The 19,874-nt window shown below is 47.0% G+C and overlaps 10 non-coding genes and 1 pseudogene across 10 annotated transcripts; all 11 read right to left on the minus strand.

Annotated features, from left to right (window-relative positions):
- Nucleotides 1-341: 341 nt before the first annotated feature.
- LOC141234724 (U2 spliceosomal RNA) lies at nucleotides 342-532 on the minus strand. Its single transcript, XR_012300628.1, has one exon. It is a non-coding gene; the product is annotated as a U2 spliceosomal RNA (small nuclear RNA).
- A 1,115-nt stretch (nucleotides 533-1,647) lies between these two features.
- On the minus strand, nucleotides 1,648-1,842 carry LOC141234755 (U2 spliceosomal RNA). The gene has a single exon (XR_012300657.1). It is a non-coding gene; the product is annotated as a U2 spliceosomal RNA (small nuclear RNA).
- Nucleotides 1,843-7,398: 5,556 nt separating this feature from the next.
- Nucleotides 7,399-7,476, minus strand: LOC141234775 (U2 spliceosomal RNA; annotated as a pseudogene).
- Nucleotides 7,477-8,591: 1,115 nt separating this feature from the next.
- On the minus strand, nucleotides 8,592-8,782 carry LOC141234688 (U2 spliceosomal RNA). Its single transcript, XR_012300594.1, has one exon. It is a non-coding gene; the product is annotated as a U2 spliceosomal RNA (small nuclear RNA).
- A 1,115-nt stretch (nucleotides 8,783-9,897) lies between these two features.
- Nucleotides 9,898-10,088, minus strand: LOC141234700 (U2 spliceosomal RNA). The gene has a single exon (XR_012300605.1). It is a non-coding gene; the product is annotated as a U2 spliceosomal RNA (small nuclear RNA).
- A 1,115-nt stretch (nucleotides 10,089-11,203) lies between these two features.
- LOC141234711 (U2 spliceosomal RNA) lies at nucleotides 11,204-11,394 on the minus strand. Its single transcript, XR_012300616.1, has one exon. It is a non-coding gene; the product is annotated as a U2 spliceosomal RNA (small nuclear RNA).
- A 1,115-nt stretch (nucleotides 11,395-12,509) lies between these two features.
- Nucleotides 12,510-12,700, minus strand: LOC141234723 (U2 spliceosomal RNA). Its single transcript, XR_012300627.1, has one exon. It is a non-coding gene; the product is annotated as a U2 spliceosomal RNA (small nuclear RNA).
- Nucleotides 12,701-13,815: 1,115 nt separating this feature from the next.
- On the minus strand, nucleotides 13,816-14,006 carry LOC141234735 (U2 spliceosomal RNA). The gene has a single exon (XR_012300638.1). It is a non-coding gene; the product is annotated as a U2 spliceosomal RNA (small nuclear RNA).
- A 1,115-nt stretch (nucleotides 14,007-15,121) lies between these two features.
- LOC141234747 (U2 spliceosomal RNA) lies at nucleotides 15,122-15,312 on the minus strand. The gene has a single exon (XR_012300649.1). It is a non-coding gene; the product is annotated as a U2 spliceosomal RNA (small nuclear RNA).
- A 1,115-nt stretch (nucleotides 15,313-16,427) lies between these two features.
- LOC141234758 (U2 spliceosomal RNA) lies at nucleotides 16,428-16,618 on the minus strand. The gene has a single exon (XR_012300660.1). It is a non-coding gene; the product is annotated as a U2 spliceosomal RNA (small nuclear RNA).
- A 1,115-nt stretch (nucleotides 16,619-17,733) lies between these two features.
- LOC141234772 (U2 spliceosomal RNA) lies at nucleotides 17,734-17,928 on the minus strand. The gene has a single exon (XR_012300669.1). It is a non-coding gene; the product is annotated as a U2 spliceosomal RNA (small nuclear RNA).
- Nucleotides 17,929-19,874: the final 1,946 nt, after the last annotated feature.

Here is a 19,874-nt window from a genome sequence, read left to right on the forward strand (position 1 = left end):
TACTGAAAGGTCAATTATATTGTGCAGCTTATCTCACCACCTGTAGTTATTTAGGTGAAAGCTCCAAAATGCTTGCCTAATATGTCTGTTTATCCAAAAGGAAGTAAAAAGGGAGAGCTAGAAAGATAGCATTGCATCACATTACATGGCAATGCAATGCACAGTTGCTGAAGTTGAACCAAAATGAGCTTGTAATCTGGCTTCTGCAACTTTGAACATGAAAAATCCAATGAGGAGAAGAAAAGCAAAGCCAAAGAGTCCATCTCAAAATCCGACAAACAAGCAAAATGAACAAAAAACATTGAATTCAATTCTTTCTGATTTTAGAAACTGCATTAAAGAAGGGGTGCACCGGTCCTGGAGATACTGCAATACCAGGTCAATACGTGGAGTGGACAGAGCAAGCTCTTTTTCCATCTCCCTGTTCTAAAAATCCATTTAATATATGGTCCCCAGATAGGGGACGTATCAGATATTAAACTGATAAGAACAGATACTACACTTGATCTTAGCCAAAAGGCCGAGAAGCGATAACCAGAATTGGTTTCAAACTACGGAGCCACCCAAGGATCCTGAAAAGTCCATTTGTGGAGATGAGCTCCTGGACTCCCGTTAAGAAGACATGTTGTCAACCTCTAGATCCCTTACATGCCTGCACTTTTCGGCTTGCTGCTGCTGCAATCCACGCGTTTTAGATCTGCATAACTCCACCTCTTTAAACACAGCACCTTCACCCCCTGCTGTTCCCACCCGCCTCAACACCGTTGGAAGGGAGGAGAACCAATTAAGGCGGGGGGTGGGGTGGAACGAGCAGCTGTCTACCCTTAGCAGGAGGGCTCCTGATTACATACCTCTCCTACTGCTGCTGCTGCTGGCTGTCCAGCAGCAGACTGAAGGTGGCTGCTGCTGTGCACAGGTATATAAAGGCTCAGAGCCTATTATGACACGCGCAGCCAGCGTTCCATTGCCACATTCCATCTACTGCAGGCAGGATACCTGGCTGGCTGAATGTCGCTGAGAAGCTCACAGAGACCGCCATAAGCAACAGTTTAACAGAATGCCACAGACTAATCAACCAAACTTTTTGGGTTGGGTTCTCTTTTATAGTCTGCAGGCATTAAATGAAAGAAGTCAGTGTTCCAGCAGAAGGAGACAACGTTTCAGAAAAGGCATTGTAGCAAACCAAAAAAGAAATTTTAAGCGCAGCAGAGTAACCAGCGCACATACCTGTTAGCTCAGGTGAGTTTAAAAGGCTGCTGTTGATAACAAGGGCATTTGCTAAATAGATGGTGTGTGTGCAACAATATACTGAAAGGTCAATTATATTGTGCAGCTTATCTCACCACCTGTAGTTATTTAGGTGAAAGCTCCAAAATGCTTGCCTAATATGTCTGTTTATCCAAAAGGAAGTAAAAAGGGAGAGCTAGAAAGATAGCATTGCATCACATTACATGGCAATGCAATGCACAGTTGCTGAAGTTGAACCAAAATGAGCTTGTAATCTGGCTTCTGCAACTTTGAACATGAAAAATCCAATGAGGAGAAGAAAAGCAAAGCCAAAGAGTCCATCCCAAAATCCGACAAACAAGCAAAATGAACAAAAAACATTGAATTCAATTCTTTCTGATTTTAGAAACTGCATTAAAGAAGGGGTGCACCGGTCCTGGAGATACTGCAATACCAGGTCAATGCGTGGAGTGGACAGAGCAAGCTCTTTTTCCATCTCCCTGTTCTAAAAATCCATTTAATATATGGTCCCCAGATAGGGGACGTATCAGATATTAAACTGATAAGAACAGATTTTTTTTGATTGAATATATCTTTTATTAGCACAAAAAATAAGTTAACAGACAGTGTACAGTGCCGCAGCCCAGTACTCACAGAATTCTACATCATATTTACATAGCATGAGGATACGACGCACTAACTAGACACATCACACCCCTATGCTACACAAAACACTCAATCTGAAAGAAAAAGCATGTCAATCAATACAGTACGACGAACCGTGATAAGGGATGGGGATTGGGAAAAAGGCGATGGGGAGGGGAAAATCACAGGCCCGAAGCTTTATTGAAAGACAAGACACATAAGGGGAGAGGGGGAGGAGGGGTTTAGTCCTCATCCTCGTCCTCCGGACCGTCCATGATGGAATAGTCTCTGAGCAGGCTGTGGATCAGCCTGCGGCAGTCCTGGATGGACATCCTCTCCCTCCTCAAGATGAGCCGGTTCCTGGCGACCCAAACGGCATCCTTGAAGCAGTTCATAAGGCGCCAAGCCTCCTGGATGGCTCCGACGGTATGAACCCCAGGGAAGAGTCCGTAAAGCACAGAATGGTGCGATAGGCTCGCCCTGGGGACAGAGTTCCTCAGGTCGTCCTCAAGTGCAGTCAATAGGCGCTGTGCAAATCCGCAGTCCCAAAAAGTGTGCAAAGATGTTTCCTCCACGAAGGGGCACCTTGGGCAGTACCGGGTCTTGCACAGGTTCCGGGCATGCATGAATGACCGGACGGGCAGTCCGCCCTGAATCGCCATCCACGACAAGTCCTTGTGCCCGTTGGTCAGCCTGTCAGACGACACATTTGTCCACACAGTCTCCAGCGTGTCCTGGTGAAGTCCTGTGATGTTCTCCACGTCATCCTTGGCTCTGATTAGCTTGTGGATAGTTTTGGGCTTCCACAAGTCGGGCTTGAGTCCCTCCAGTTGATGCTCCCCCACAAATCGAACGACGTCTCCGTAGAACCATGGCGTCGTCCAGTTGTAGGGGAAGGAGCTGTCCCACTTGTCCCAGCCGAGTCGCCTCCAAAGAGGAAGCAGGAAGAAGCGAGACATGGACCTGCCCGCGGAGCCATTCTTGACTTGCAAAGTCCGGCAGACACAATCACACACAAAAGAGGATCGCAGGAGGGTGGGGATATCTGGAACGCCCTTCCCACCCTTGCGAGGCTCCTTGTACATGACGGCCCGCCTGACTCTGTCCATCTTGGATCCCCAGACAAAGTGAAACACTGTCCTGGTAATGGCCCTGCACACAGTGACGTGTGGGGGCCAGGCCTGCGCCGTGTACTGCAAGACGGGCAGGACCTCATTACGCAGGACGAGTGCCTTACCCTCACAAGTGAGGTGTCTGAGGCTCCAGAGTCCGATCCGTTGCTTCACCTTGGCCAAGCGTTCTTGCCAGGACTTGAGGGCCGCTCCTTCCTTCCCGAACCAGACTCCCAGCACCTTGAGGAAATCCGGTTGAATGTTGAAGGGGAAGGGGGCGGAGGAGGCCGGCTGCCAATCCCCGAAGAGCATGGCTTCCGACTTCCTGCAGTTGACTTTGGCCCCTGAAGCCCGGCCGAACCTCTCACACGTCTGGACGAGGGCGTCGACTGAACCACGATCAGCGCAGAAGACGGTGACGTCGTCCATGTAGAGCGAGCACTTGACCTCGTGTCGTCCCGGACCCGGTGCGGTGATCCCTCTGATCTCTCCATTCTGCCGGATAGCCTCTGCGAAGAGTTCTATAACACAAACAAAAAGAAGAGGTGATAGAGGGCAGCCTTGTCTGACCCCAGAGAGGACAGGGAAGGGGTCAGTCTTCCAGCCGTTCACCAACACCGAGCTGTGGATATCAAAATACATCAGACGGACATACGAACAAAACATGTTACCCAAACCTAACCGGTGCAGAGCTCGGCCCATGAACTCGTGGGAAACCCGGTCGAAGGCCTTCTCCTGATCCAAGGGGACCAGGGCCGCGTGTGCGCGGCGGACCTTGATGTACTCGACCGTGTCCCGCACGAGAGCGAGGCTGTCTGCGATGCGACGTCCAGGGATGCCGCAGGTCTGGTCCGGGTGGATGATCCGTCCGATGACCGTCTTAAGTCGTGTCGCCATCGTCTTGGCCAGGATCTTGTAGTCCACGTTGAGCAGAGTGATGGGACGCCAATTCCTCAGGTCGCACCTCTCTCCCTTCCGCTTGTACAGGATCGTGACCATTCCTTCCCTCAAAGATGGAGGCATTCTACCCTCCACCACCATCTCCTCGTACAGGTCCAACAGGTCCGGACAGATGAGGTCTCCCAGCGCTACATAGAGCTCCGCTGGAAGACCATCACTGCCCAGGGTCCTGCCGGTCCTAAAGGATTTAGCGGCAGAGAGCAATTCGCCCACCATCAGAGGTTTGTCCAAGGCTGCCGTGCCTGCAGGATCAAGATGGTTAGTGATACCTGACAGGAACTTATCAGCAGCGTCAGGGTCAGTAGTCTTGTGGGAGTAGAGTTCGCTGTAGAAGTCGCTGACGACCCTCATCACGTCCTCCTTCCCACGTCGCATGTTTCCGCTCTCGTCTCGCAGCTCGTTCAGGGGCGTGTGACCGGCATGAAGTTTCCTGAAAAAGAATGAGTTACATTTCTCACCCTTCTCCAGATTCTCCACTTTGGAACGGAAGACGATTCGCTTGGACTCCTCCTCAAAGTGCCTTTTCAGGCTCTTCTTGGTCTCCTCCAGCTCCTCCCTCACGTCCCAGCCGCAGTGAAGAAGGTCCTGCAGCGACCGCAGCTCGCGCTGCAGCCCTCTGAAGTCCCTCCTCTTCTCACACGCCTGTTGTCGACCCTTGGCCTGAAAGAAACAGCGAAACTCAAGTTTAACATATTCCCACCAATCAGAGACTGTTTGGAAGCTACCCTTGTAGGACTGCCACATTGCGTAGGCTGCTCTCATCTCCTCCACGACTTCATCCTGAGCCAGCAGAGCACAATTCAGCTTCCAGGAGCCGGGGCCGGACGGAAAACCGTCGCCGCGGACACCTTGTAAGTGAATGGCTCTGTGGTCGGAGAAGAAGCAGGAGACCATCGAGTGCCTACTCTGCCTGACTGCCCGAGAGGTGAACACAAAGTCAATCCTGGAGCGGAGTGAGCCATCGGGTCGGCTCCACGAATAGTTCGTGGAGCCTCTCCCCATGGAGCCCACCACGTCCTGAAGAGAGGCCTCGGTTACCATCTCGATGAGCAGCTTGGACGTGATGTCCAACTTGGCAGATGTGCCAGAACTACGACCATCCTCCTCGATGGGGCAGTTGAAATCCCCGGCCATCACTAAGGTCCTGGTGGTGGCAAGCTGAAGCCGCAGGGTCTGGAAAAGCTCCAAACGCTCATTCTTCAGTGGGGACGCATACACGTTGATGAACCTGACAGGTTCTCCCGCCCAGTTGCCATCTACAACAAGAGCCCTGCCGCAGATGAGCTCCTGGACGGACTCAAGCGTGAATGCGCCCCCCCTGATCAGAATTGCGACCCCCGCAGACTTGCAGTCACCCCCACCGGACCAGTAGGATGGACCGTGGGACCACTCCCTGGCCAGATGTTTGAAGGACCTAGAGGAGGGAAGGGAACATTCCTGCAACATATAAACATCACACAACTGGGAAGTAAGGAAGGCATAAATAGTCTGACGTCTGAACTTGTCCTTGATGCTCCTGACATTAATGGAAAATAAGTTAATATTAGCCATCATGTAGGGAAAAAAGAAAAAGTTAGCGCAGGCAATACACCTTAGTTACCACTCCGGTCGGGTGGTCCCTCGTCGGTGTTGACTGCTGGTGACGGGATCACCAGCAGGCCCTCTTCCTCCATCTGGTAAAGCAGCGCGGCCTCGATCTCGGCGACCACCAGTTCCTCCTCTTCTGGCTCGGCCACCAGGGTCTCAACCATGTGCTCCATCTCTTCTGGCTCAGGGAGGGTATCCTCCTTTTCGCCTACGAAATCCAGAATCTTCTTTTTGGAGGATTCAGTAGCAGGGCTGTCCTCCACCTTCCTCTTTCCCCGGGTTGGAACTGGGGAGACAAGAAGGGGAAAATCCTCCTCGGAATAGATAGCGGCGGGTGGAGGAAAGGTTAATTCCACCGCTACCATGGTCTGGGGAGGGAGAGTGGCTGCCGGGGCAGGGGAAAGGACACCTGCTGAGGAGTAGGGGAAGGAGGAAGAGAAAGTGGAATCCTCAGCAGGGGTGGCCGGGGTGGGGGGGAATTGGACGGGGGTGGCAGGGGGAGGGATCGAGAGAGGGGTGACAGAACTCTTACCCTCCTTTGACTTTTTCTTCTGCTTCGGAGCTGCTGGGACCGTCGCTGGGGCTTTGGCCACCGACTCCTTGACCGCTTTGGCCTTGGTCGTCTCGGCCTTGGCCGCTGGGGCCTTGGTCGTCGCGTCCTTGACCTTCACAGGCCTGGTCGTCGGGGCCTTGTCCTCCGTAGCTGGGGTCGTCGCAACCACCGATGCCCAGGATCTCTCACGCTTGGGGCAATCCTTGTACAGATGAGCCGCCAGCCCACACAGGTTGCAGGATGTCTTCTTCGGGCAGTCCTTCGAGCTGTGTCCCGTCACTCGACAAATCCTGCAGGCATCCTCCTTGCAGTCCTTCATCTCGTGGCCGTTCTTGCCGCATCTCCTGCAGTTCCGCGGCATGTCCGGGTAATAGATGAGGCCGTAGGAGTTGCCCAGGGAGGATGTCGGGGGCAGGTGCCGAAGTCCGTCTGAGTACGCTGTGAAGTCTAACGGTCACCGACCACTTACCTGTCCAGAAGCCGAGTCCATTCAGGATGTGAGAGGGTTCCTTCACAACCAAACAGAAGCGTCTCAGGAAGGTACAGATGTCTTGGCCTGGGGTGTGCGGGTTGCGCATGGAGACCGTGATCCTCCTTTCGTCCCTCTGGATAGGGCAGCTACCTGTAAAGGCAGAGAAAGAATTATCCGGTCCTTTTGCGCTTACCATTTCCCAGAACCTCCTGCAGGTGTTCACAGTGGCGAAGGTGACGAAGAAGATCCCCGTCAAGAAGGTCTGGATGCTGAGGGTGTCCGACCTGGAGAAGCCTCGATCCAGCAGCATCTTCTGGCAGAACACGTCCGAGGACATGTCCGGCACCCTCCCATCCACTTCCTTCAGCTTCAGGGCCACCGTCTGCCGCATCCATGGCTCCAGGGCTGGAGCTTCGTGGCGGGGCTTCTGGGGTCCCTTCTGCTGGCCAGTCGTGGAGGCAGAGTCCTTGGGGTCAGAATCGGCTCCTGGCTGGGCCCTCCTGGCTGTCCCCTGCTCCAGGCTCTTCTTTTCGGCCTTCCTCGCAGCGCTTGCCATGGCTTTCCTCCTGCAGTTACTTCTTGGAGCTGGATCTGGAACTCTTCCCGGAATGGGTGGAGCTATGCAGATTCTTCTCCCGTCGTGTTCTGGACAAATTCCCCGAAAGGTCTTTGTCTCGATGATTTTCTTCCTCGAAGATTCCACAGGACAGCCCGATTCTTCTCCGAGTCTTCGTCTTCTTCTGGATTCTTTAGAGCTTCTTCCTCCCACCGATATCCGCCTTCCTTCTCCGATGTCAGCTGGACTCCGAAGCTCTTCTCCTTCCGAGTTCGATCGCTCTCGTCAAGTGTAGATCGTAGCTCTTGTGTTCTTAAAAGAACAGATACTACACTTGATCTTAGCCAAAAGGCCGAGAAGCGATAACCAGAATTGGTTTCAAACTACGGAGCCACCCAAGGATCCTGAAAAGTCCATTTGTGGAGATGAGCTCCTGGACTCCCGTTAAGAAGACATGTTGTCAACCTCTAGATCCCTTACATGCCTGCACTTTTCGGCTTGCTGCTGCTGCAATCCACGCGTTTTAGATCTGCATAACTCCACCTCTTTAAACACAGCACCTTCACCCCCTGCTGTTCCCACCCGCCTCAACACCGTTGGAAGGGAGGAGAACCAATTAAGGCGGGGGGTGGGGTGGAACGAGCAGCTGTCTACCCTTAGCAGGAGGGCTCCTGATTACATACCTCTCCTGCTGCTGCTGCTGCTGGCTGTCCAGCAGCAGACTGAAGGTGGCTGCTGCTGTGCACAGGTATATAAAGGCTCAGAGCCTATTATGACACGCGCAGCCAGCGTTCCATTGCCACATTCCATCTACTGCAGGCAGGATACCTGGCTGGCTGAATGTCGCTGAGAAGCTCACAGAGACCGCCATAAGCAACAGTTTAACAGAATGCCACAGACTAATCAACCAAACTTTTTGGGTTGGGTTCTCTTTTATAGTCTGCAGGCATTAAATGAAAGAAGTCAGTGTTCCAGCAGAAGGAGACAACGTTTCAGAAAAGGCATTGTAGCAAACCAAAAAAGAAATTTTAAGCGCAGCAGAGTAACCAGCGCACATACCTGTTAGCTCAGGTGAGTTTAAAAGGCTGCTGTTGATAACAAGGGCATTTGCTAAATAGATGGTGTGTGTGCAACAATATACTGAAAGGTCAATTATATTGTGCAGCTTATCTCACCACCTGTAGTTATTTAGGTGAAAGCTCCAAAATGCTTGCCTAATATGTCTGTTTATCCAAAAGGAAGTAAAAAGGGAGAGCTAGAAAGATAGCATTGCATCACATTACATGGCAATGCAATGCACAGTTGCTGAAGTTGAACCAAAATGAGCTTGTAATCTGGCTTCTGCAACTTTGAACATGAAAAATCCAATGAGGAGAAGAAAAGCAAAGCCAAAGAGTCCATCCCAAAATCCGACAAACAAGCAAAATGAACAAAAAACATTGAATTCAATTCTTTCTGATTTTAGAAACTGCATTAAAGAAGGGGTGCACCGGTCCTGGAGATACTGCAATACCAGGTCAATGCGTGGAGTGGACAGAGCAAGCTCTTTTTCCATCTCCCTGTTCTAAAAATCCATTTAATATATGGTCCCCAGATAGGGGACGTATCAGATATTAAACTGATAAGAACAGATACTACACTTGATCTTAGCCAAAAGGCCGAGAAGCGATAACCAGAATTGGTTTCAAACTACGGAGCCACCCAAGGATCCTGAAAAGTCCATTTGTGGAGATGAGCTCCTGGACTCCCGTTAAGAAGACATGTTGTCAACCTCTAGATCCCTTACATGCCTGCACTTTTCGGCTTGCTGCTGCTGCAATCCACGCGTTTTAGATCTGCATAACTCCACCTCTTTAAACACAGCACCTTCACCCCCTGCTGTTCCCACCCGCCTCAACACCGTTGGAAGGGAGGAGAACCAATTAAGGCGGGGGGTGGGGTGGAACGAGCAGCTGTCTACCCTTAGCAGGAGGGCTCCTGATTACATACCTCTCCTGCTGCTGCTGCTGCTGGCTGTCCAGCAGCAGACTGAAGGTGGCTGCTGCTGTGCACAGGTATATAAAGGCTCAGAGCCTATTATGACACGCGCAGCCAGCGTTCCATTGCCACATTCCATCTACTGCAGGCAGGATACCTGGCTGGCTGAATGTCGCTGAGAAGCTCACAGAGACCGCCATAAGCAACAGTTTAACAGAATGCCACAGACTAATCAACCAAACTTTTTGGGTTGGGTTCTCTTTTATAGTCTGCAGGCATTAAATGAAAGAAGTCAGTGTTCCAGCAGAAGGAGACAACGTTTCAGAAAAGGCATTGTAGCAAACCAAAAAAGAAATTTTAAGCGCAGCAGAGTAACCAGCGCACATACCTGTTAGCTCAGGTGAGTTTAAAAGGCTGCTGTTGATAACAAGGGCATTTGCTAAATAGATGGTGTGTGTGCAACAATATACTGAAAGGTCAATTATATTGTGCAGCTTATCTCACCACCTGTAGTTATTTAGGTGAAAGCTCCAAAATGCTTGCCTAATATGTCTGTTTATCCAAAAGGAAGTAAAAAGGGAGAGCTAGAAAGATAGCATTGCATCACATTACATGGCAATGCAATGCACAGTTGCTGAAGTTGAACCAAAATGAGCTTGTAATCTGGCTTCTGCAACTTTGAACATGAAAAATCCAATGAGGAGAAGAAAAGCAAAGCCAAAGAGTCCATCCCAAAATCCGACAAACAAGCAAAATGAACAAAAAACATTGAATTCAATTCTTTCTGATTTTAGAAACTGCATTAAAGAAGGGGTGCACCGGTCCTGGAGATACTGCAATACCAGGTCAATGCGTGGAGTGGACAGAGCAAGCTCTTTTTCCATCTCCCTGTTCTAAAAATCCATTTAATATATGGTCCCCAGATAGGGGACGTATCAGATATTAAACTGATAAGAACAGATACTACACTTGATCTTAGCCAAAAGGCCGAGAAGCGATAACCAGAATTGGTTTCAAACTACGGAGCCACCCAAGGATCCTGAAAAGTCCATTTGTGGAGATGAGCTCCTGGACTCCCGTTAAGAAGACATGTTGTCAACCTCTAGATCCCTTACATGCCTGCACTTTTCGGCTTGCTGCTGCTGCAATCCACGCGTTTTAGATCTGCATAACTCCACCTCTTTAAACACAGCACCTTCACCCCCTGCTGTTCCCACCCGCCTCAACACCGTTGGAAGGGAGGAGAACCAATTAAGGCGGGGGGTGGGGTGGAACGAGCAGCTGTCTACCCTTAGCAGGAGGGCTCCTGATTACATACCTCTCCTGCTGCTGCTGCTGCTGGCTGTCCAGCAGCAGACTGAAGGTGGCTGCTGCTGTGCACAGGTATATAAAGGCTCAGAGCCTATTATGACACGCGCAGCCAGCGTTCCATTGCCACATTCCATCTACTGCAGGCAGGATACCTGGCTGGCTGAATGTCGCTGAGAAGCTCACAGAGACCGCCATAAGCAACAGTTTAACAGAATGCCACAGACTAATCAACCAAACTTTTTGGGTTGGGTTCTCTTTTATAGTCTGCAGGCATTAAATGAAAGAAGTCAGTGTTCCAGCAGAAGGAGACAACGTTTCAGAAAAGGCATTGTAGCAAACCAAAAAAGAAATTTTAAGCGCAGCAGAGTAACCAGCGCACATACCTGTTAGCTCAGGTGAGTTTAAAAGGCTGCTGTTGATAACAAGGGCATTTGCTAAATAGATGGTGTGTGTGCAACAATATACTGAAAGGTCAATTATATTGTGCAGCTTATCTCACCACCTGTAGTTATTTAGGTGAAAGCTCCAAAATGCTTGCCTAATATGTCTGTTTATCCAAAAGGAAGTAAAAAGGGAGAGCTAGAAAGATAGCATTGCATCACATTACATGGCAATGCAATGCACAGTTGCTGAAGTTGAACCAAAATGAGCTTGTAATCTGGCTTCTGCAACTTTGAACATGAAAAATCCAATGAGGAGAAGAAAAGCAAAGCCAAAGAGTCCATCCCAAAATCCGACAAACAAGCAAAATGAACAAAAAACATTGAATTCAATTCTTTCTGATTTTAGAAACTGCATTAAAGAAGGGGTGCACCGGTCCTGGAGATACTGCAATACCAGGTCAATGCGTGGAGTGGACAGAGCAAGCTCTTTTTCCATCTCCCTGTTCTAAAAATCCATTTAATATATGGTCCCCAGATAGGGGACGTATCAGATATTAAACTGATAAGAACAGATACTACACTTGATCTTAGCCAAAAGGCCGAGAAGCGATAACCAGAATTGGTTTCAAACTACGGAGCCACCCAAGGATCCTGAAAAGTCCATTTGTGGAGATGAGCTCCTGGACTCCCGTTAAGAAGACATGTTGTCAACCTCTAGATCCCTTACATGCCTGCACTTTTCGGCTTGCTGCTGCTGCAATCCACGCGTTTTAGATCTGCATAACTCCACCTCTTTAAACACAGCACCTTCACCCCCTGCTGTTCCCACCCGCCTCAACACCGTTGGAAGGGAGGAGAACCAATTAAGGCGGGGGGTGGGGTGGAACGAGCAGCTGTCTACCCTTAGCAGGAGGGCTCCTGATTACATACCTCTCCTGCTGCTGCTGCTGCTGGCTGTCCAGCAGCAGACTGAAGGTGGCTGCTGCTGTGCACAGGTATATAAAGGCTCAGAGCCTATTATGACACGCGCAGCCAGCGTTCCATTGCCACATTCCATCTACTGCAGGCAGGATACCTGGCTGGCTGAATGTCGCTGAGAAGCTCACAGAGACCGCCATAAGCAACAGTTTAACAGAATGCCACAGACTAATCAACCAAACTTTTTGGGTTGGGTTCTCTTTTATAGTCTGCAGGCATTAAATGAAAGAAGTCAGTGTTCCAGCAGAAGGAGACAACGTTTCAGAAAAGGCATTGTAGCAAACCAAAAAAGAAATTTTAAGCGCAGCAGAGTAACCAGCGCACATACCTGTTAGCTCAGGTGAGTTTAAAAGGCTGCTGTTGATAACAAGGGCATTTGCTAAATAGATGGTGTGTGTGCAACAATATACTGAAAGGTCAATTATATTGTGCAGCTTATCTCACCACCTGTAGTTATTTAGGTGAAAGCTCCAAAATGCTTGCCTAATATGTCTGTTTATCCAAAAGGAAGTAAAAAGGGAGAGCTAGAAAGATAGCATTGCATCACATTACATGGCAATGCAATGCACAGTTGCTGAAGTTGAACCAAAATGAGCTTGTAATCTGGCTTCTGCAACTTTGAACATGAAAAATCCAATGAGGAGAAGAAAAGCAAAGCCAAAGAGTCCATCCCAAAATCCGACAAACAAGCAAAATGAACAAAAAACATTGAATTCAATTCTTTCTGATTTTAGAAACTGCATTAAAGAAGGGGTGCACCGGTCCTGGAGATACTGCAATACCAGGTCAATGCGTGGAGTGGACAGAGCAAGCTCTTTTTCCATCTCCCTGTTCTAAAAATCCATTTAATATATGGTCCCCAGATAGGGGACGTATCAGATATTAAACTGATAAGAACAGATACTACACTTGATCTTAGCCAAAAGGCCGAGAAGCGATAACCAGAATTGGTTTCAAACTACGGAGCCACCCAAGGATCCTGAAAAGTCCATTTGTGGAGATGAGCTCCTGGACTCCCGTTAAGAAGACATGTTGTCAACCTCTAGATCCCTTACATGCCTGCACTTTTCGGCTTGCTGCTGCTGCAATCCACGCGTTTTAGATCTGCATAACTCCACCTCTTTAAACACAGCACCTTCACCCCCTGCTGTTCCCACCCGCCTCAACACCGTTGGAAGGGAGGAGAACCAATTAAGGCGGGGGGTGGGGTGGAACGAGCAGCTGTCTACCCTTAGCAGGAGGGCTCCTGATTACATACCTCTCCTGCTGCTGCTGCTGCTGGCTGTCCAGCAGCAGACTGAAGGTGGCTGCTGCTGTGCACAGGTATATAAAGGCTCAGAGCCTATTATGACACGCGCAGCCAGCGTTCCATTGCCACATTCCATCTACTGCAGGCAGGATACCTGGCTGGCTGAATGTCGCTGAGAAGCTCACAGAGACCGCCATAAGCAACAGTTTAACAGAATGCCACAGACTAATCAACCAAACTTTTTGGGTTGGGTTCTCTTTTATAGTCTGCAGGCATTAAATGAAAGAAGTCAGTGTTCCAGCAGAAGGAGACAACGTTTCAGAAAAGGCATTGTAGCAAACCAAAAAAGAAATTTTAAGCGCAGCAGAGTAACCAGCGCACATACCTGTTAGCTCAGGTGAGTTTAAAAGGCTGCTGTTGATAACAAGGGCATTTGCTAAATAGATGGTGTGTGTGCAACAATATACTGAAAGGTCAATTATATTGTGCAGCTTATCTCACCACCTGTAGTTATTTAGGTGAAAGCTCCAAAATGCTTGCCTAATATGTCTGTTTATCCAAAAGGAAGTAAAAAGGGAGAGCTAGAAAGATAGCATTGCATCACATTACATGGCAATGCAATGCACAGTTGCTGAAGTTGAACCAAAATGAGCTTGTAATCTGGCTTCTGCAACTTTGAACATGAAAAATCCAATGAGGAGAAGAAAAGCAAAGCCAAAGAGTCCATCCCAAAATCCGACAAACAAGCAAAATGAACAAAAAACATTGAATTCAATTCTTTCTGATTTTAGAAACTGCATTAAAGAAGGGGTGCACCGGTCCTGGAGATACTGCAATACCAGGTCAATGCGTGGAGTGGACAGAGCAAGCTCTTTTTCCATCTCCCTGTTCTAAAAATCCATTTAATATATGGTCCCCAGATAGGGGACGTATCAGATATTAAACTGATAAGAACAGATACTACACTTGATCTTAGCCAAAAGGCCGAGAAGCGATAACCAGAATTGGTTTCAAACTACGGAGCCACCCAAGGATCCTGAAAAGTCCATTTGTGGAGATGAGCTCCTGGACTCCCGTTAAGAAGACATGTTGTCAACCTCTAGATCCCTTACATGCCTGCACTTTTCGGCTTGCTGCTGCTGCAATCCACGCGTTTTAGATCTGCATAACTCCACCTCTTTAAACACAGCACCTTCACCCCCTGCTGTTCCCACCCGCCTCAACACCGTTGGAAGGGAGGAGAACCAATTAAGGCGGGGGGTGGGGTGGAACGAGCAGCTGTCTACCCTTAGCAGGAGGGCTCCTGATTACATACCTCTCCTGCTGCTGCTGCTGCTGGCTGTCCAGCAGCAGACTGAAGGTGGCTGCTGCTGTGCACAGGTATATAAAGGCTCAGAGCCTATTATGACACGCGCAGCCAGCGTTCCATTGCCACATTCCATCTACTGCAGGCAGGATACCTGGCTGGCTGAATGTCGCTGAGAAGCTCACAGAGACCGCCATAAGCAACAGTTTAACAGAATGCCACAGACTAATCAACCAAACTTTTTGGGTTGGGTTCTCTTTTATAGTCTGCAGGCATTAAATGAAAGAAGTCAGTGTTCCAGCAGAAGGAGACAACGTTTCAGAAAAGGCATTGTAGCAAACCAAAAAAGAAATTTTAAGCGCAGCAGAGTAACCAGCGCACATACCTGTTAGCTCAGGTGAGTTTAAAAGGCTGCTGTTGATAACAAGGGCATTTGCTAAATAGATGGTGTGTGTGCAACAATATACTGAAAGGTCAATTATATTGTGCAGCTTATCTCACCACCTGTAGTTATTTAGGTGAAAGCTCCAAAATGCTTGCCTAATATGTCTGTTTATCCAAAAGGAAGTAAAAAGGGAGAGCTAGAAAGATAGCATTGCATCACATTACATGGCAATGCAATGCACAGTTGCTGAAGTTGAACCAAAATGAGCTTGTAATCTGGCTTCTGCAACTTTGAACATGAAAAATCCAATGAGGAGAAGAAAAGCAAAGCCAAAGAGTCCATCCCAAAATCCGACAAACAAGCAAAATGAACAAAAAACATTGAATTCAATTCTTTCTGATTTTAGAAACTGCATTAAAGAAGGGGTGCACCGGTCCTGGAGATACTGCAATACCAGGTCAATGCGTGGAGTGGACAGAGCAAGCTCTTTTTCCATCTCCCTGTTCTAAAAATCCATTTAATATATGGTCCCCAGATAGGGGACGTATCAGATATTAAACTGATAAGAACAGATACTACACTTGATCTTAGCCAAAAGGCCGAGAAGCGATAACCAGAATTGGTTTCAAACTACGGAGCCACCCAAGGATCCTGAAAAGTCCATTTGTGGAGATGAGCTCCTGGACTCCCGTTAAGAAGACATGTTGTCAACCTCTAGATCCCTTACATGCCTGCACTTTTCGGCTTGCTGCTGCTGCAATCCACGCGTTTTAGATCTGCATAACTCCACCTCTTTAAACACAGCACCTTCACCCCCTGCTGTTCCCACCCGCCTCAACACCGTTGGAAGGGAGGAGAACCAATTAAGGCGGGGGGTGGGGTGGAACGAGCAGCTGTCTACCCTTAGCAGGAGGGCTCCTGATTACATACCTCTCCTGCTGCTGCTGCTGCTGGCTGTCCAGCAGCAGACTGAAGGTGGCTGCTGCTGTGCACAGGTATATAAAGGCTCAGAGCCTATTATGACACGCGCAGCCAGCGTTCCATTGCCACATTCCATCTACTGCAGGCAGGATACCTGGCTGGCTGAATGTCGCTGAGAAGCTCACAGAGACCGCCATAAGCAACAGTTTAACAGAATGCCACAGACTAATCAACCAAACTTTTTGGGTTGGGTTCTCTTTTATAGTCTGCAGGCATTAAATGAAAGAAGTCAGTGTTCCAGCAGAAGGAGACAACGTTTCAGAAAAGGCATTGTAGCAAACCAAAAAAGAAATTTTAAGCGCAGCAGAGTAACCAGCGCACATACCTGTTAGCTCAGGTGAGTTTAAAAGGCTGCTGTTGATAACAAGGGCATTTGCTAAATAGATGGTGTGTGTGCAACAATATACTGAAAGGTCAATTATATTGTGCAGCTTATCTCACCACCTGTAGTTATTTAGGTGAAAGCTCCAAAATGCTTGCCTAATATGTCTGTTTATCCAAAAGGAAGTAAAAAGGGAGAGCTAGAAAGATAGCATTGCATCACATTACATGGCAATGCAATGCACAGTTGCTGAAGTTGAACCAAAATGAGCTTGTAATCTGGCTTCTGCAACTTTGAACATGAAAAATCCAATGAGGAGAAGAAAAGCAAAGCCAAAGAGTCCATCCCAAAATCCGACAAACAAGCAAAATGAACAAAAAACATTGAATTCAATTCTTTCTGATTTTAGAAACTGCATTAAAGAAGGGGTGCACCGGTCCTGGAGATACTGCAATACCAGGTCAATGCGTGGAGTGGACAGAGCAAGCTCTTTTTCCATCTCCCTGTTCTAAAAATCCATTTAATATATGGTCCCCAGATAGGGGACGTATCAGATATTAAACTGATAAGAACAGATACTACACTTGATCTTAGCCAAAAGGCCGAGAAGCGATAACCAGAATTGGTTTCAAACTACGGAGCCACCCAAGGATCCTGAAAAGTCCATTTGTGGAGATGAGCTCCTGGACTCCCATTAAGAAGACATGTTGTCAACCTCTAGATCCCTTACATGCCTGCACTTTTCGGCTTGCTGCTGCTGCAATCCACGCGTTTTAGATCTGCATAACTCCACCTCTTTAAACACAGCACCTTCACCCCCTGCTGTTCCCACCCGCCTCAACACCGTTGGAAGGGAGGAGAACCAATTAAGGCGGGGGGTGGGGTGGAACGAGCAGCTGTCTACCCTTAGCAGGAGGGCTCCTGATTACATACCTCTCCTGCTGCTGCTGCTGCTGGCTGTCCAGCAGCAGACTGAAGGTGGCTGCTGCTGTGCACAGGTATATAAAGGCTCAGAGCCTATTATGACACGCGCAGCCAGCGTTCCATTGCCACATTCCATCTACTGCAGGCAGGATACCTGGCTGGCTGAATGTCGCTGAGAAGCTCACAGAGACCGCCATAAGCAACAGTTTAACAGAATGCCACAGACTAATCAACCAAACTTTTTGGGTTGGGTTCTCTTTTATAGTCTGCAGGCATTAAATGAAAGAAGTCAGTGTTCCAGCAGAAGGAGACAACGTTTCAGAAAAGGCATTGTAGCAAACCAAAAAAGAAATTTTAAGCGCAGCAGAGTAACCAGCGCACATACCTGTTAGCTCAGGTGAGTTTAAAAGGCTGCTGTTGATAACAAGGGCATTTGCTAAATAGATGGTGTGTGTGCAACAATATACTGAAAGGTCAATTATATTGTGCAGCTTATCTCACCACCTGTAGTTATTTAGGTGAAAGCTCCAAAATGCTTGCCTAATATGTCTGTTTATCCAAAAGGAAGTAAAAAGGGAGAGCTAGAAAGATAGCATTGCATCACATTACATGGCAATGCAATGCACAGTTGCTGAAGTTGAACCAAAATGAGCTTGTAATCTGGCTTCTGCAACTTTGAACATGAAAAATCCAATGAGGAGAAGAAAAGCAAAGCCAAAGAGTCCATCCCAAAATCCGACAAACAAGCAAAATGAACAAAAAACATTGAATTCAATTCTTTCTGATTTTAGAAACTGCATTAAAGAAGGGGTGCACCGGTCCTGGAGATACTGCAATACCAGGTCAATGCGTGGAGTGGACAGAGCAAGCTCTTTTTCCATTTCCCTGTTCTAAAAATCCATTTAATATATGGTCCCCAGATAGGGGACGTATCAGATATTAAACTGATAAGAACAGATTTTTTTTTTTTTTTTAATTTGGCTATCCCCTGCAGAGGGATAAAACCGTTTATTAAAACTTTAACAAATTACAAGCATAATTACACAAATACCAAACGTTAAAAGACAAATGAAATTTACAAAACAAAAAAATACAAAGATTTTAAATAATTAGGTTCCATTGGTCAACAAGCCATTTTTTGGAAATATGTACATTCTTCTTTTTGTCAATTAAATAATAAGTATACATTTCACATAAACATAAACTTAAAACATCATTCACTGATAAAACATCTTGTTTAAAAATAGCAATGTTGCGCGCTTTCCAGAGAGATGACTTGGCGCAGTTCACTGTCTTCCAAGCCATTGTGTACTGGTCCATTGTGGGGCATTCCATAAGTCCGTATAGCACAGTTTTATATGTAAAGTCCTTGAGGTCTGCCACCCTTTCCAGTAGGGGGAGCAGTCTTCTCCAGAAATCCTTTGCAAAATTACATGTCCATAATAGATGTTCCACCGTTTCCTCGTCTTGGCATCCGGCTCTTGGGCAGATGGCAGACCTCACAAATCCTCTTCTGTATTGGAATGCCCGGCAAGGAAGACAGCGGTGCATGCAACTCCAAGCCAGATCTCTCTGTTCATTAAAAAGATAAAAAACGTTAATCATTTTCCAGATAGACATAGATTTGTCATCATCATATCTGTCAACATTACATATTTCCTCACTTTTACGTATTTCTTTAATTAGTTTCTTACTATTTCTTAATTCCTCTATTTTCTTAGTCCCTAAATTAAAATCGGACACTATTTTCCTTAAAATCTCATAATGCGTCGACAAATTAAAAGCATGGGGCACAGATATATTAACTTCATACCATCCAAACTTTCTCATAAAAAATCCTGTATTAAAACGCATAAAAAAGGACCAATAGTGATTCTTAAAAAGGGCATTAAAACAGTAAACGAACAGATGGATTAAAAGAAACCTATTAAAATCTGGAAAATCTTTACCACCTTTTACTTTTGATTTCATCACGATTTCTCTTTTCAGCTTTTCCATTTTTGAGTTCCAAAAGAAGGTAAAACAGGTTTTGGTTATCTTTTTTAAAACATTAACAGGCGGGGGGAAAACCATGCTAAGATACAATAAAAGAGGTAAAATCACCATCTTTAAAACCAATACTTTACCCTCCATTGTAAGTCTCCTCATGTTCCACATACATATTTTCGTATTTACTTTCTGTGTAACTGTTTCCCAACTATTATAACCATCATTATTTTCAGTGAATGATATACCTAAAATGGAAATGGATTCGGAGACATTAATTGGTACATCACGTAAAATCATCCCCCAACACTTAAAATGTTACACTTATTAAAATTGATTTTAAAACCAGAAGCTAGGCAAAAGGATTGCACTTGATGGAGAGTGGCCGTAAGTGATGGTGCATCTGTACACAAGACCGCCACGTCATCCATGTAGCCTACAACCTTGGCCCCCAAACCACCGCTTCCAGGCAGAGGGACACCGCATATCTGTTTATTTTGGCGTATTGCACATAACATTGGTTCCAGTGCACAGATAAACAGTAGGGGGGACAGAGGGCATCCCTGTTTCACCCCTGACCGTAAAAATACCTCTTGTGTCTTAAAACCATTCACTAAAATCTTACTTGTACAATCCTTGTAAAATGCTTTAAGCGATAGTAAAAACCCTTCTGGTATGCCCATTTTCTCTAAAACTTTAAAAAGATAAAAGTGTGAGACACGGTCAAATGCTTTTTCAAAATCAATAGATAAAATCGCCATTTTCCCCTTTCTGTCTTTCACATCCTCAATACAGTCTTTCACTAAATTCAGATTGTCCCATATACTGCGCCCCGGCACCCCACACACTTGATTAGAATGAATAACTTTGCTGATGACTTCTTTTAGACGATTTGCACAAATTTTAGCCATTATTTTATAGTCACAATTTAAAAGTGTTATTGGTCTCCAGTTTTCTAAT

This window comes from Phyllobates terribilis, unplaced genomic scaffold (assembly GCF_046119375.1).
Source record: "Phyllobates terribilis strain yellow unplaced genomic scaffold, ASM4611937v1 Scaffold_639__1_contigs__length_902095, whole genome shotgun sequence".
NCBI lineage: Eukaryota > Metazoa > Chordata > Amphibia > Anura > Dendrobatidae > Phyllobates > Phyllobates terribilis.